Below are 16,654 nucleotides of genomic sequence, written 5' to 3' on the forward strand. Positions count from 1 at the left end.
GTCCTCTATAGGGACTCCTATGAGATTTTATGATTTAACATATACTTGACATAGTTGATCAAAGGGTTTATCTGCCATGATTTTACTGGAGTAGATAACTTATCTTTTTTTTTTTTAAAGATTTTATTTATTTATTTATTTGACAGACAAAGATCACAAGGAGGCAGAGAGGCAGACAGAGAGAGGAGGAAGCAGGCTTTTCGCTGAGCAGGAACCCTGATGCGGGGCTCGATCCCAGGACCCTGGGATCATGACCTGAGCCGAAGACAGAGGCTTAACCCACTGAGCCACCCAGGCACCCCTAACTTATCTTTTTTAAGGTATATTTTACTTTGGTGCTGAAGTATTTAAGATAACATAACTAAAACAATGCTAATAGGAAAGAATAATATTTGCACACAAGCAATGTAGTATATAATTATATTTAGGGTTAGATCATATTCTGAAATATATACTATAATATAAACACTAACACATTTAAAACTCACTTTACCAAACTCTTTAATAATACCTGTTTACCTTTAGAATCTTGGTCCGTTTCACTCAGGACACATTATTATTCTTTTAATTGTTGACCCTTCTGACCATACAATTTTTTTTTTCCTGATCATACAGATTCTTTTCATATTTCATTGTAGTCATGTAAAATATTTTTGCTCAAAGGAAAAATGCTATGAATTTACAATGACTTCAGAATTTAACAATCTGTTTCCTATTTTGTTGATTAAGACTGAGGAACATTCAATGTGAATAAAGAATATGCTATGTTGAAAACAAAATTAAGGATCCTGATGCTCTCTGCCAGATAGCACAAAAACTAAAAACACCACAGGAATTTTTCAACATTATTAACCTCTTGACAATGTGTGGGTCGTATAAAGGACAAATGAATGTTGTGGAGGGACTGAGAATGCCAATTTTAACAGACTGTCCAATCACTGTAGATAAATATTTGTGTTCCTGGGGATTATTTGATTTTTATCAAAGCAAATTGAATTGGAAACATGGCATGTATTAAGTCATTGGTGCTTATTGTCTAATTCTTTTTCCCATAGAAGTTTCTATGCGCTGAAAGAATACTAAGTCATCAGCTAGACATACCACGTAATGATTCTTATCATATCCAGACAAAATAAAAGCCTTTTAAGAAGCTACTTCACAAGACAACTGCATAGCTTTCCTCACAGGAACTTGTTAAACAAATAATGATTATTAAAGCTTTTGGGTCAATCGCTTACACCAGTTTAACGAGAATAATTCCAAGACGTCTAGCCCATTCCACATTCCGTGTGACTAACTATGGTATCCAGAGCTTGGACAATATCCAGGCAACTCACTGAAGCTTTTCTCAAATGCTTTCCGGACACTGGATTTTAAAGAAAGTGATAGAATTAGGTTTGCGGAGGGAAGTCTTCAAGGCATCCCCACTGTCGAGGCTATAAATGGTTTCATCCATATCTGAAAGGTGTCTAAAAGTTCCCAAACTTGAAAATGTGGCAGGGGAAACCCCTGTCTGTATTGGAGTCAGCAAATGCATCGATCCTAATTGTGAATGTGGTGATTCGTTGTATTTAGTGAAACGGTGTACTAGCAGTTTTGCATAAGCCTCCAATAGAGGTTGCTGGGAGTGGGAATGATTAGCTTTTAAAAAGTGGAGTTTGTAAAGTGGTGTTCATAGGAACCACACCTTTATGTTTGTTGTCATGGTCTGACTGGGGTGGAAATAAAAAGAAGGAAGATTCAGAGTGGAAAGATGGGCGTGAGAGAGAGAGAGGACAGGAACCGAGTCAGACAAGGAGGGCTTTCGGAGGTTTGGGGTCCGTTCTGTGGCTATTAACTAAGCCAGGTAGGAGCAGAAAGTATCATTCCCAGCCCACAAAACCTCGAGTGCAGGAAGAGGCAGGGAGAAGCCCAGCTGATCTCCTCAGGCTCTGTCTCTTGTAAACAGGGTCTGGAATCCAGAATTTTGGAACTAAATCCAAAAGCCAAGATTAGGGACTTCAGAATAAGGTATCAGTAACCCAGCAAACAGAATCAGAGACCTGGGACACCGGCACTAACGGGCCGCTAAAGCAAGTGGCCTTACCTTTCCTGCTTAGAGCCTAAACTTGTGAAGACTTGGTGGAGAAGGCCTGAGCCCAAAGTTTTATTTTTTCTCATTTAATTTCCATTTATGAGGCCCCTATTAAGTGCCAGGTACAGAGGCTATTATTGAACTAGGTGGACACATTTCCTCATTTTTCTAAAGGAGACATACAGTCAGCCAGGAATTAATGAAATGAACAAATAATTCTAAAAGGAAATAAATGACACAAGAAATCTGAGAATCTGAAGAAGCTGTTCTGGAGAAGAAGGGTACAGACGACCTCTCCCAAGAAGTGCTAATTGAGAATGAGAGTGAAGTTTCAGAGGGAGCTGACATTTGAGAAGCTGGAGGAAGAACCTTGTGAAATGGCCTGGAGGTAAAAAGGGCATGGGAATGCTCAAAGAACAAAAGGACGTGGTTTTTCACAAAATAGGGAGCCAAGGAGAGAGTGGAGTGAAATGGGGGATAGAGAAGTTGATGAGAGCTAGACAGTTCAGTCATAGTTCAGTTAGAGGGGAAAAGCATTTGGCTAGGACAAGGAATGGGCCAAGTGGTCTAAGCACTGATTTGAAGGAACTCACTGGCATTTTTTTTTTTTGCTGTAAACCGGAAAACAGATTTTGAAGGATGGAAAATTCTGTCCATGCGTCATGAAGAGCCCATTTAGGAAGTTTCCTAAAACAGAGATAAACCAGGAAGCAGATCCCTGCTGCCGGATCTTGGTGTGCAACTTCGTTTCTGTAGAGCCCAGGGTTGAAAATTAAGTTCAGGGCCAAACACCGCAGTCCAGAGAGTGGTGGTGTAGCCGGAGGCTTTTTTCTTCAGATGACAGAACTGATGGGGCAGGATGGTGAGTCACCCCATGTGGGCTGCTGCAAAGCAGAGCCTGGTGGGGGTTCTCCTGGGAGGCACAAGAAGAGTAAAGTGGAAGAAACACAGAAAACATCGTCCTTCTGGTCATTTCCTTCCTTCAAGTCAGCTAAGACATAGGTTCCCTGAGGAGATCTTTCAATTGGTTAACAATATACTATGCTCTTCCTTCGAATTTTCATAGGAAATACAAAAATTTGCTGATGATAATAGCCAAAAATTAGTAGCATTTTTGGCTATTATCATAAATATCATAAATCTGGGTTAGATTGTGTCTCCCCAAAAGATCTGTTGGGATCCTAATCTTCAGTGCCTCAGAATGTGATCTTTTTCAGAAATAGGGTTGTTGCTGATGTCATTAGTTAAATTAAGGTGAGGTTCAACTGGAGTAGGGTGGGCTCTTAATCCAACACGACTTAATCCAACATGACAACAAGTCCTTATGTGAAGAGGGAATTTGGACATAGAGGGGGATGCGGTGGGGAGATGGCCATGTGAAGACAGAGGCACACAAGGAGAATGCCAGGTGAAGGTGGAGACAGAGATTGGGGTGGTGTATGTATGAGCCAAGGAATGCCAAGAATGACTGGCCCTCACTGGAAGCAAGGACAGAAGCATGGAACAGATTCCTCTCAGAGCCCTCAGAAGGAAACAACCCAGCTGATACCTTGACCTCAGATAGAGGATGGTGGAACAATAAATTTCTTCTGTTCTAAGTCACCCAGTGTTTGTATCGCAGCTGTATAACACTAATACTGTCCCTTCCTGTTCCTCTGTCTCATTCTCTCCTACCGTTTTTCCTCACACTCTATTATCCATTAAGACCCGGGCCCCTAGGTAGCTCAGTGGGTTAAGCCTCTGCCTTTGGCTCGGGTCATGATCTCAGGGTCCTGGGATTGAGCTCCACATCGGGCTCTCTGCTGAGCAGGGAACCTGTTTCCCCCTCTTTCTCTGCCTGCCTCTCTGCCTACTTGTGATCTCTGTCTGTTGAATAAATAAATAAAATCTTAAAAAAAAAAAAAGACCAAGTCATTTTTCCTACCACGTGTCCTCTTTCTGCCCAGAATATCTTCCTTCCCTTGTTCGTCTGCCAGGCACTGATTTTATAATAATTTATAAATTCTAATTTTTGATTATCATATAGTTCACACGTACACTGAAAGTAACATAACAGACTCCATTTTTTCAATATCCAGATTTATCAGATGACAGCTTTGGTTTTTGCCGTATTTGTTTCAAATCTTTCCTCTTTACTCTAAAAAGGAAATGTTCCTGATAAAGCAAACGCCTCCTCTCTTCCTACACACTTCCACTTCCCTCTTCTCCACAACGGCTGTTCTTCCTTAAGCTTGAAGAACATCACGAACATGACTCAGGCCAACTTTATAACTCTATCTACTGTTCCCACAATATTCTATACACAACTTATGTGAAGCAACGATCGTATTATATTTTGATTGTCGTCTTTTTTTCTAGAGGAAGAAGAAAATGGACTTGTTATTTCCAATCATTATCTGGTGCCAACACAATGTCAGGCTCTTGCTTAAACAATTTTAATTGCATAATGTCTACATAAGAACATATGGCCCTCAGAAGAGCCCTGTGTTTATCAGGACTAGAATTGTCATTCCCCACCCCTCCCCCTCCTCCAGAAACTGAAACTATGCGTTTTGCTTGTCTAATGTTATAGGCAATATTATTTGTCCACAATTCTCCCTTCCCTCCTCTTCCTCGCTGTGGAATACTGTGTGACTGTTGTCTATTTCCCTGCTCTCTGAGCTTGGGCTTGGCCATATGCTTTGCTTTGGTCAATGGAAAGTAGGCAGAAGTGACAGTGTGTCAGTTCCAAGCTGAGGCTTGAAGAGGTATGTGTGTTTCCTCTCTCCCCTTCATGCCTCTGCCATTCACAATGAAAACATGCTCTAAGTAGAAGATTGTCCCAGAATGCGGAGATGTGGGGAGCCAGCCTGACTCCAACCTGAAGGCTGGTTGTAACCAAGCCTAGTAGAGCTTCAGCAAACATGCAGACTTGTGATGTGGGCAAAAGTTAGTGCTTTCCCAGGTAAGTTACTAAGATTTGGGGTGGGTGTTCCCATCATGGTGGGAACCTAATTATTATATCTCACAGTTGATAGAGCCAGACTAGAACACACACTGTCTGATTAGTAATCCGGGGTCTTTCTACAATTATTCTGTGATTCATCTATGCATTCAACAAATGTTTATCACGTATTTATTATAGAAAACAGCACACACAACAAAAACTAAAAACAAAAGGACTGTGGTCTCTGCCCTCACAAAGAGCATGTTTCTAGTAAGGCAACTAGAGGTTTCAACCAGAATAGGATGATTACTTATAATAGCACAAAATTCCTTCTGAGAGAGAATAATGGATGGTGTGCAAGACAGGAGAGGATGACTTTATGGTGGCTAAGTTGGGGCTCTTCGAGGTGCTGGCGAAGCTGAGAAAGTGTATCTTTCCCTCCCTTGAATGGTCTCAGATAATGGCCTTATTTTCTGTTCTTTGCATGGTGTCAGCCAACTGCGTGCCTGTCCTCCAGGCTAACTAGTTGTCCTTGGTTTGTGTCCTGTGTTCAAAGACTCATTGGGTTGTTTTTTAAGTTCTTAGAGAAAGACCAAGAAAGGCTCCATTTTCCCTTTTCCAGAGGGAGCAATTACATACCCTCATTAGAACAAGCTGGAGTCCTTGCCTGTGAATGCAATCTGATTTCTCTCAGGTGAGAGGTATTCTGTAGATGGAAAGTCAAAGGAAAAATGTGACTTTAGCAATGCTGTAGGGACTGTGGTCAGCACTGAGCTTATAAAGGCCTTTGTTTTCCATGTTTTGGTTGGCCCCGGGAAGAGCCGGGAGCAGCCTGCACACCCATCTGTATCCATGTTTGTGGGACTAAAAAGTGCTGACACAGGATTCCAGATCAGGGCCTGTGGCTTGCCAGGGTAAACTTGTGTAATGCACTGTACATCCCTCCTAACAACACTGGTTCTTTTGTCACTTAAACAGAGGCTATTAAGAACACGAGTCATTAAGAAGAGCTTGAGGAGTGCAGGCAACATTTTCCAATATTGTGCCTGTAGGCGATCCTCCTAAAGCTTCAGAAGCTCTGAAAGAAGTGAAACATTTCACAAATAACTAACGATAGATTCAAAACCATAATCTGAGTTGACTGGAAGCAAGCAATATTGCAAAAGATGGCTTCTGAATGTCCAAATATGGAGACTTGAATGAAGATTAACTCAAGTTTTGTTGTTGTTGTTGTTGTTGTTTGAATGGATATTCAAAAAACTGTCACCAAGAAGAACATTTCCAAATCTTAAATTGACCCGGGAATCTCTGGCTTTCTGATGAAAGTACGAATTCAGAGACTGGCTTTTGGGTTCCTTTTTCGTACTTTGAGTACATGAAAATGCAATGGTAGGAATAAGGAGCGGGGAAAGTTCTTATTCTACCATCCAGGGAAAAATCTGGTTAATGTTTCCGAGTAGTTTCTGCTAACATTTTTCTCTACAAGTACTTCTTCCAGTGTTGAGCTCATACAGCACATGTGGTCCTGTTCATGTATTTTCTTTCACTTTTCTGATTCTGTAGAAGAGATCAGGGATCGGCAGACTACAGGTCAGGTGTGGTGCCCTGTCTGAGTGGAGCACAGCCCTGCTCTCTCACCCATGGGCTTGATGGCTACTGAGGTCCCACAAGGGGCGGAATGGCATTGTCTTTACAGAGCCCATGGAGCCCACAAAGCCTAAAATATTTGCTTTCAGGCCTTTACAGAAACAGCTTGCCAGCCCTGAGGGTAGATTATTAAAGTCGCATGTGAACAACAATGTAAGGCTCTTGTGAACACATACTAAAGGGTTATGCACCACTGACGTGTTCACCAGCATTTGTCTGACGAGACTAGCTTTTCCACCTAAACGTGAGTTCCTACTGACGTTTCTGACTCCAATCCATCACCACTTGGATCATGTTAGCCCCCTCTTGCTTATTGGAATGTTTCCACACCACCAGTGGGACAATGGGCTCCCACCATCCGCCAAGTCCAGGGTCCATGTACAGCAGTATCAGGATTGCGAATCCTTGTTCCTGTGGAAAAACATTTGATCTGGAGTCAAGGACTTATGTGCTGTACTTTTTACTGTGAGTCAGAGACTCCACTCATTTCCAAAGTCACTAGGTCTGTCTGCTGACTTTTAACTCTTCCTTTTCTACATTTTCTACCCAGGTTTGCTTCTTTTTCCTGGTTATCAGTTATGATGTTGACATAGTGATAAAGGGAACAGGCAGCAGACGGGAGAGTTCTCAAATTCCTTGAAGTCATAAAATATATATGGAGGTGCATATATGTATGATGAAGGCTTCATCAAGCAGAAGAGCTAATATTAGATTGCAGGTAGCAAATGGTATGAAAAATGTCTATGTGTAATTAATCCCACCAGGATCTGTCAAGGAGTAAGGTTGGGTGAAAATTGTGGGCTTTATAATAAAATATTTCTCTTCCTTTAAGTTTGATGTTCTCACCAAAGTAAGGGCAGCTTCTGTACCATTGGTTTTCTGCCACGACTATTGCTTATATTAAATATTATAAAGATATGTGTGGGATTTAGTCTCAAAAGCAAATAATGCGAATGTCAGAACACAAATATTCCAGACGTCTCATGCTGAGTTACCTTATAAAATGGTCCACAGAAGTCCAATCAACAAGCAGTTTGGTTATCAGCGAGGTATCTGGTTTTCTTCCTGTAGTCCTCACATTCAAAATATTAATAGAAAAAAGGGAGCACATGTGATTTCACGAAAGCACATTTCAAAACCATCCCTCAAACTTCCTCCTTTCCTTTATGCTCTCATTATTCATTAGCTCTCTTCTTGCTTCTGTTTACTTTCCAGTTTTGTTGGCTGAGTGTCTGACCACTTTGAGTAAAATGTTACCCTCTGTTCTCAGATTCACAGATTTGTTGAATTTAGACATGAAAATGGTTAGCAACTCTGACCTAGAAGATGACGCATTTTGGTGCTTGAATTTATAGAACATCATGGCTAAAAAAGATTTTTTAAACAAAATAAACAGACCAGCAAGTAAAAGTAAAAAATGCTAGTTCAGTTTATTACATACACACAATAAAAATTTACACTAGAGACATACTATTTTTGGTTCACAAAACACATACATATTAGATGTAGAGAGCACTTAACAAATATTTATTGAATTAATGAATGCATGAATAAATGAATAATATCCATCTCAATGCTATCCTGTACATGCAATATTCTCCCCACCCTTTAACAATGACAAAGTTGAGGCTCAGAAAGATTAAGTGAATTACTTGAAGTTATACTGTTAACTAAGTGCTAAAGTCAGATACAAAGCTAGGTAATTACTATCAGAAGGGTAAGTACTATGTCTATGGTAGGGATGATAACATCCACAGCCCCTACCACAGTGATAATATAGTAGCTGCTCATTAAATATCGTTGACAAAAAAATAAAAAAGAAAAGTATGGGGCTAGGTCTTTGAAGGAATACAAATCCCACAAAGGGAAAAAAAAAAAAGGTAGCATAGAATCTGTTAAGTGTTCAAAAACAGCTGAAGAGATGCAGAGGAGAGCACAAAACCACACTGGAACTGATAAACCCCAAAACTAAAAGTTTTTTTTTTTTTAATTATTTCATCTTATATCACTTATATATTAATACATCATATGAATGGATAGACTTTGGTGCTTTCAACATTTTGGTGGTTTGTTCCTGCAGTTTATTCTTTCCATACATTTTTAAAACTTTCTTTTATATTATTTATTTAAAGAAAAAAACCTCCCTTTCAAGTATGTAACATTAAATTTTCTGGGCGTAAGAGAGAAGATTTTCTCTCTCTCAATCTTTTTTTTTTTTTCATGTGTGTATATAGAAGAAGTTCTATTTCTTTTTTATTTTTGATGTCTTCATTCCCCCTGCCCCTGATTCTAGAACCTAATACTATTATCTCATGGTGAAAGATAAAAATTCCACAAAAACGATAATTTAGAAAATGAAAGTAAAACATCACATCAATTTCTCCTCTACCCACCCCCTTGGGAAAAAAAAGTTAACACATGAGTTCTTTTCTCTTTTTCCTATGCACATACCTATGTCTAGCATCATGATCCATTCATTGGCCTGAGTTTGAAACCACATTGATTATGTCAACAAACTCTCCACTCCCTACTAACTGACAGGTAATGTCTGGTTGCTGATACTTTGTTAAAATAGTATTTTTGAGCAAATTATCAGTGGGAAGCTTTTCCCAAATTTCCCTCATTGATTCAATATCTCAAGTAGCTCATTAATTCCTTTCTTCCTCCTTCTTCATGGACACTGCTCTCATGCACAATCACCCATAGGCAGAATCTCCAGAACGTTCTCCTGTACTACTTTGCCATCCCCTTCTCTGCCTAATTCATCCTCCCCTTCTCTGCCTAATTCATCCTCCTCAGCATCTCAGGTGTTATCTCCCTACAATACAAACCTAATTATGTCAGTCTTTTTCTTAAAACTCTTTGGTATATACTTATGTTTTACCAATTTAAGTCCAAACTCCTTAGAAGTTCAGATAGACTCCATCAGAGCCTCTAAGACCCAAAACCATATCTTCTCAGTCTCAACTCTGATTCCAACCTAGATTTGTCTCATATTACAACAGAGTCTCATCTCATATGAATACCATGTATCTCAAGGACTTCATCCATGCTACAGCTTGTAATGAGATCCTAGTTGTAAAGCTCCACATGGAGCCCCCAAATTTATGAAAGGTAACTTTGAGAGAAATCCTCAATCAATGAGAGATGGAAACCTATGGATTAATGTTTTCCCCAGTTGTCTTTCTAGAGGACAGCTCTGAAATACATTCTGTATTTTCCTTAGACACCAAAATTAAACCCCAGTATCCAAGAGCCATGATGTCAGAAATGCAACTTTATGTAGACATTTCTCCCTTCCCTAATTTTCCCTGGTCCCCCACTTGTACTCTGGGATTATCTCCTTGACTAGGGCTTTGCTTTCTGGTAGAACCCAAGCTACAATATATAGTACTAGACTCTCAATGGGAGTGATTTAGGAAGAGGAGACTTGAGGAAAAGCCTTGGGCAAAGTGGGGTAACTAAGGCACTGGCAAGGGCATGTCTTGTCATTTACATGCCTGGCGATAACGCTGAATGACAATTGTAGCCAACATGGTCTGACACCAGCAGGATAGCCAAGAACTCAGCCAGCTAGGGATGCAGGTTACATCACCCCACGAGGCTAGGAACCTGGACAAGTAGGAGTAGTAGTTGGAGGAGAGGGAAGTTTAATATTGATGGTGGAGGGAGGAGGTAGTAAGGTGGTATAGGGAAGAGGTAGTAAGATATCAATGACTTCAGGACCAGTTGCAGCACTGAAGACTGGAGATTGCTGTAGTAAACTTTACCTATGAAGTGGTGTAGAAATTGTGGCTGACCTTGAAGACTTAGAAGCAGAGGAATTTCTGAGGGAGACAAAGGACAGACTGTGTGAATTGCTTCTGGATTCTTGACTCACCTCCTCTAAGATCCGCCTCTGATTTCAGTGCACATTCAATAGCTTACTTCAGGCTGACATCTTTTCTCAAGCACAGGCTATTTGGCCCCTAGGTATTTTCAAAGACCAGCTATGCTTGATCTGGAAGCACATAGGGGCTGATATATCCTCAAGTAAATTTCAACTAATATGAGATAGGAGTGGTAGATAAAAATAATCTATTCTTAGGTGAACAATTCCAAAAGGCATTCTATATCCTCTTTAGAAAATTCCAGTCATAATCCAATCAAGAAATGGGCAGAGGACATGAACAGACATTTCTGCAAAGAAGACATCCAGATGGCCAACAGACACATGAAAAAGTGCTCCATATCACTTAGCATCAGGGAAATACAAATCAAAACCACAATGAGATATCACCTCACACCAGTCAGAATGGCTAAAATCAACAAGTCAGGAAATGACAAATGCTGGCGAGGATGTGGAGAAAGGGGAACCCTCCTACACTGTTGGTGGGAATGCAAGCTGGTGCAACCTCTCTGGAAAACAGCATGGAGGTTCCTCAAAATGTTGAAAATAGAACTGCCCTATGACCCAGCAATTGCACTACTGGGTATTTACCATAAAGATACAAACATAGTGATCCAAAGGGGCACATGCACCCGAATGTTTATAGCAGCAATGTCCACAATAGCCAAACTATGGAAAAAACCTAGATGTCCATCAACAGATGAATGGATCAAGAAGATGTGGTATATATACACAATGGAATACTACGCAGCCATCAAAAGAAATGAAATCTTGCCATTTGCGACAACATGGATGGAACTAGAGCGTATCATGCTTATTGAAATAAGTCAAGCAGAGAAAGACAACTGTCATATGATCTCCCTGATATGAGGAAGTGGTGATGCAACATGGGGGCTTAAGTGGGTAGGAGAAGAATACATGAAACAAGATGGGATTGGGAGGGAGACAAACCATAAGTGACTCTTAATCTCACAAAACAAACTGAGGGTTGCTGGGGGGAGGGGGGTTGGGAGAAGGGGGGGTGGGGTTATGGACATTGGGGAGGGTATGTGCTTTGGTGAGTGCTGTGAAGTGTGTAAACCTGGCGATTCACAGACCTGTACCCCTGGGGATAAAAATATATGTTTATAAAAAATTAAAAATTAAAAAAAAAAGAAAATTCCAATCATGACTGAGCGCCAATTGCCTACAGTAGTTATCTTAAAGATGAAGTGGTGTGTTTGCTTTTTTCCACTTTCCCTTGCTCTCTCCTCACTTCTGCCTCCTGTTTGCAACTTCTTGCCTCCAGCACTACTTTTGGGAAAATTCAAGCTAAGAAAAAATCCTTACTTTACAATATATCTCTAGCTTCTATTTTCTATCCTATCTTCTGCTATCTGTCTTTGTTGCTTCTTTGGTATGTGCCAAGGAAATAAATGGAGAAATAGAAAAATGCAACAAATAATTGAATAGAGTTTCCACAGGGATTTAAGCTGTCAACTTGAAAAGGTCCCTGAAGTAGCCCAGAAAATGGTTGAAAATGGAGTGCTTTTGAAATTTATCTCCATGAAATGTCTGTTTTTATCTCTAGGTCTGCTGTACAGCTGTTCTCCTGAGATTTCTCTTTGTGATCCTCTTGTACCCAAACTTCTATTTCTTATACATCATGCTTTCTTTCTTGGAGACTGCCTCAACGGTCTCAGGATGCATAGGAGGTAATTTTTTTATTTGAGTCCTTGAATGTTTGAAGAAGTCTTTATTTTTGCCTTCTACATAGTTTAGTTGAGTAGATATGGAATTACAGGTTAAAAATAATTTCCTTCAAGTATTTGAAAGTAATATCTTCTTATTTTCAGTGTAATTGAAAAATCCCGAGGTAATTTTGTTCATAATGATTTCCCCCTGCTTTCTGGAAGCTTGTAACATCTTCTTTAGTCCCCAGTGTTCTGAAGATTCAAGTGAAGTGCCTTGATGAAATTTTTTTGTTTGGTTCTGATCTCGATGTTAAAAATTTCCACAGATGTTCTGCAATCCTTGGAAGGCTTTAAATTTTTCAGTTATCTTTTAAGTCAATTAAAAGAAGAAAAAAGGTGGTTTTCCTATTTATTCCTATTTACCATTTTAATGGCTCTTCATCCTTTCTTATGACTCCTGAGCTTTCATCTGATGTCATTTTCTTCAACCTGAAAATTTTCTTTTACTTTTTAAAATATTTTATTTAATTATTTGACAGAGAGATCACAAGTAGGCAGAAAGGCAGGCAGAGAGAGAAGGAGAAGCAGGCTCCCCGCTGAGCAGAGAGGCTGCTTCGGGGCTTGATCCCAGGACCTGGGAGGCTTTAACCCATTGAGCCACCCAGGCACCCCTGAAAAATTTCCTTTAGAGAAGACTGGTTGGTAGTAAATTTTATAGTTTCTGTTAATCCCCAAAAGTCCATTTCATCTTCCTTTTCAAAGGATATTTTCACTGGATATATAATGTTGGTTTGATAGGTTTTTGTTTACTTCCACATGCTCCCTTGTGTTTTGTGTCCATTGTGAGTATTGAGAAGTCAGGCATGATTTGTACCATTGTGTAATACATTCTTTCTCCTCTAGTTGCAGTGAAGATTTTCCCTTTATCTTTGGCTTTCACTAGTTCAATTTTTGATGTACTTAGGTCTAATTTTCTTTATATTTTTTCCTGCTTCATATTCACCAGGACTCTTGGCTATGTTGGTTAATATTTTAAACAATTTTTCAAGTTTTAAGCCATTATTTCTTCAAATATTTTCCCCTTCATTTTCTTGTTCCTCTCTCTGTAGGTCTCTGATTATATGCATGTGCATGTAAACCTCTTGATATCATTGGTCCATCATCATAAAGGCTCTGAAAAATGAAGGCTCATTTTTTTCAGTATTTTTTCTTTTAGCAAATCAGTCTTAATGTTCACTCTCGCCACCATCCCTCCCACTTTCCTCCTGAAATCTTCAGTCTTCAGTTTTTGGGTTCATTTGGGAGTTCTCCATTCACTGCTAGAACTCTAGAATTTCCATTTTGTTCTTTTTTTTTTATAGCTTTCATTTTTCTGTTGCCATATCTGTTTACTCTTGAGGAATCCTACTTTCTCCTAAGTCTTTGAATATATTTATGATTCTTGCTTTAAATTCTTTTTTGCTAATTATGATGTCTACATCATTTCAGAGTTTGCTTTGTCTTGACTATTTTGTCTCTCTCTCTCTTTTTAAAAGATTTTATTTACTTATTTGACAGAGAGAGAGATCACAAGTAGGCAGAGAGGCAGGCAGAGAAAGAAGAGGAAGTAGACTCCCCGCTGAGCAGAGACTGTGATGTGGGTCTCCAACCTAGAACCCTGAGATCATGACCTGAGCCAAAGGCAGAGGCTTAACCCACTGAGCCACCCAGGCATCCCTTGTCTCTTGATGGTAGGTCACATTTCCCTTTTCTTCTAGTGACTTCATATATAAGGCATTGCAGATAATTTGTTATAGGGATTTTGGGATCTTTTACCTTTGTCTGAAGATTGCTGATTTTTTTTTCTTTCTTTTTTTTTTTTTTTTGCATGGGGGGGGGTGGTCATTCAGCTGAAATCTCTGTTCAGTTTTTCAGCCTTTTTAATGGCTTGCTCTCTGCTGGGCTATTTGGATCCTCCTCCATGTATGGACAGTTCAGTGGTTGGTCAAGGATTTGAGGGGAGTTTATATGGAGATTTGGGGGCTTTCTTCTCTGTTTTTCCCTCCTTTTGGTCACCTAGGCATCCCTGATGAATCCCTGATTCATTCTCTAACTCCTTAAGTCAGAAAGACAATGGCTTTCTTTATGAATTTTAGCCACCCTGAACCACATGGATTGAGAAATGCTCTCAGAAGAGAAGCTTTCTAAGATTAAGTCTCACCCTGTGCAATTGCCTTCTGCAAAGGGTTGAATCCTCTCTATCTTGGACTCCTTTTGATTATTCTCAAGTAATTTTAAATAATTGTTTTTTATACTAATTTGGAGTTTATAACTGTTATCTGTGGGAGGGTTAGTCTAATACAGGTATCAACCATTTCTAAAACTAGACTCCTATATAGATTTTACTCTGTCATGTATCTCTTTGAAAAACTTCAGTGGTGGGCCACCTGAGTGGCTCAGTTGGTTATGCATCTGTGTTCAGCTCAGATCATGATCCCAAGGTTCTAGGATCAAGTCCCCCCATCACGGACTCCTTGCTCAAAGGGGAGTCTGCTTATCCATCTTCCTTTGTCTCTCTCCTGACTTGTGCTTTCTTTTGCTGACTCTCTCTCTCTCTCTCAAAAAGATAAATAAAATCTTTAAACAAAAACAACTTCAGTGGTTATTCCTTGTCTATAGATTAAAGATATATCCTTTAGACCAAATATACTCTTTTTTTTTTTTTTTTTTGTCGGTGTGTTAAAAAATTTTGCCCACAGGGTGCTTGGGTGGCCCAGTCAGTTAAGCATCTGCCTTCGGCTCAGGTCATGATCCTAGGGACCTGGGATCAAGCCCTGCATCACATCAGGCTCCTTGCCCAGCAGGGAGCCTGCATCTCCCTCTCCCTCTGCCTGCCGCTCCCTCTACTTGTGCTGTCTCTAACAAATAAATAAATAAAATCTTAAAAAAAATGTTCTTCCCACAACAGACCCTATATTCCAGCCAAACTGAACTGTTCTCCAAACATTCTATTTCCCTATGCTCCTTTGTTCACGTAATTCTTTAGAATAACATTTCTCCTAAATTTGCATGCCCCAATCCTGACTGTTCTTCAAGGTCTAAGACAAATGTCAACTCCTCCATGAAAGCTATCCTTATCTAGAGAATGAAGTGACTTCATTCTCTACGAAATACCTCTTTATATTTATTTCACTCATTTAATAAGCCACTCAGGTGGTAGAAGCGATATGAGCATGAGTAAACTGAAAGATGAGGAAGACATAGTCCCTACCCAAGAAATCTCTGCTCCCATAATGGTAGAGAAAGCAAAGTCAACAGGAAGGTTGTAAATGCTGCAGGCAGAAGTTGCTGTGGGAAGCTCTAAAGAGGGACTCAGTCTAGGGTATCAGGGACAACCTCTTAAGTCAAGTATTCCTAGGTCAGAGTCTTGAACAATGAACTTTCTGGATTAGATACACAGACTGGGAGAGGAGAAAATTCTTTTTTTTTTTTTTTTTAAGAGTTTTAATTTATTTGACTGAGAGAGACACAGCGAGAGAAGGAACAGTTAGAGAGGGAGAAGCAGGCTCCCAGTGGAGCAGGGAGTCCGATGTGGGGCTCGATCCCATGACCCTGGGATCATGACTTGAGCTGAAGGAAGACACTTAACGACTGAACCACCCAGGTGCCCCATGGGAGAAACATTCTTGAAAGAGAAAACTATAAATTGGAAGGCACACAAGTATGAATGCCCATTAGGACTGAGCATTCTGTTCTCAGGGGATCTGATCTCCCAGTAGATGTTAGGAGGTGTGACCATGTAGCCACAGCTCCTGCCCCTCCACACATTTGCCAGGTGACTCTCCACTCCTGGCTTCAGCCCTCCCCTGAGGTCCAGCTCTCTCAACCAACCTAGGTTTGCACAGTAGAGGTAGATGCAGGGATCATCTAGAAAGTATATTTTTCATTCTAATAAGCTGGCTGTGTGTCTTGTTAAGACCTGCGAGGTGTCCAGGACAATGTCAAATGCTTTCAGTTCTTATAACGTAAGAGAGAGCTTCAGTACTACATAATCCATCATTTAATTTTATTGAACGAAGGAGGAAATTCTTCCTGACCTTTGCACCAGCATTATTAATGTTATGACAATGAGCTAGCTCACTCAACACATGCTCTGGGGTGTGAAACTGAAGGAGAAATTTTTAAAACTGGGAGTACATTCAATAAAATTGCACATAACATTTACAAGGATGTGTGAATGTGTCCGGAGGAGGGGTGAGAACAAACAAAATAAAAAATAAGGTTTCTTTAGTGCAGTAAAGTTACTGGCAAATTTTGATTTCCTTTGCTTTTTATAAGTATCATTTTTGAAAGGGTATGTGAAGTGAATACAAGGTGGAAGGAAGAAAACTTGGCAGAAAATGATAGGTGAGGAACAGCAACGATTTAAGAGCTGCAGCAAAGAGTGTTAGGATGGGATTGGGAGG

The 16,654-nt window shown here is 40.0% G+C and overlaps 1 long non-coding RNA gene across 1 annotated transcript in view; it reads right to left on the minus strand.

The window, feature by feature from the left end:
- Nucleotides 1-2,672: 2,672 nt before the first annotated feature.
- Nucleotides 2,673-16,654, minus strand: part of LOC309846495 — a 38,708-nt gene continuing 24,726 nt past the window's right edge. Inside the window, exons 2-4 of the long non-coding RNA XR_014301959.1 lie at nt 7,643-7,720; nt 6,908-7,058; nt 2,673-6,557 (exon numbers count right to left, since the gene is read on the minus strand). This is a non-coding gene — a long non-coding RNA (uncharacterized lncRNA). The remainder of the gene's footprint in view (nt 6,558-6,907; nt 7,059-7,642; nt 7,721-16,654) is intronic.

The sequence above is a fragment of the Mustela nivalis genome (genome assembly GCF_964662115.1).
Source record: "Mustela nivalis genome assembly, chromosome: 13".
Taxonomy (NCBI): Eukaryota; Metazoa; Chordata; class Mammalia; order Carnivora; family Mustelidae; genus Mustela; species Mustela nivalis.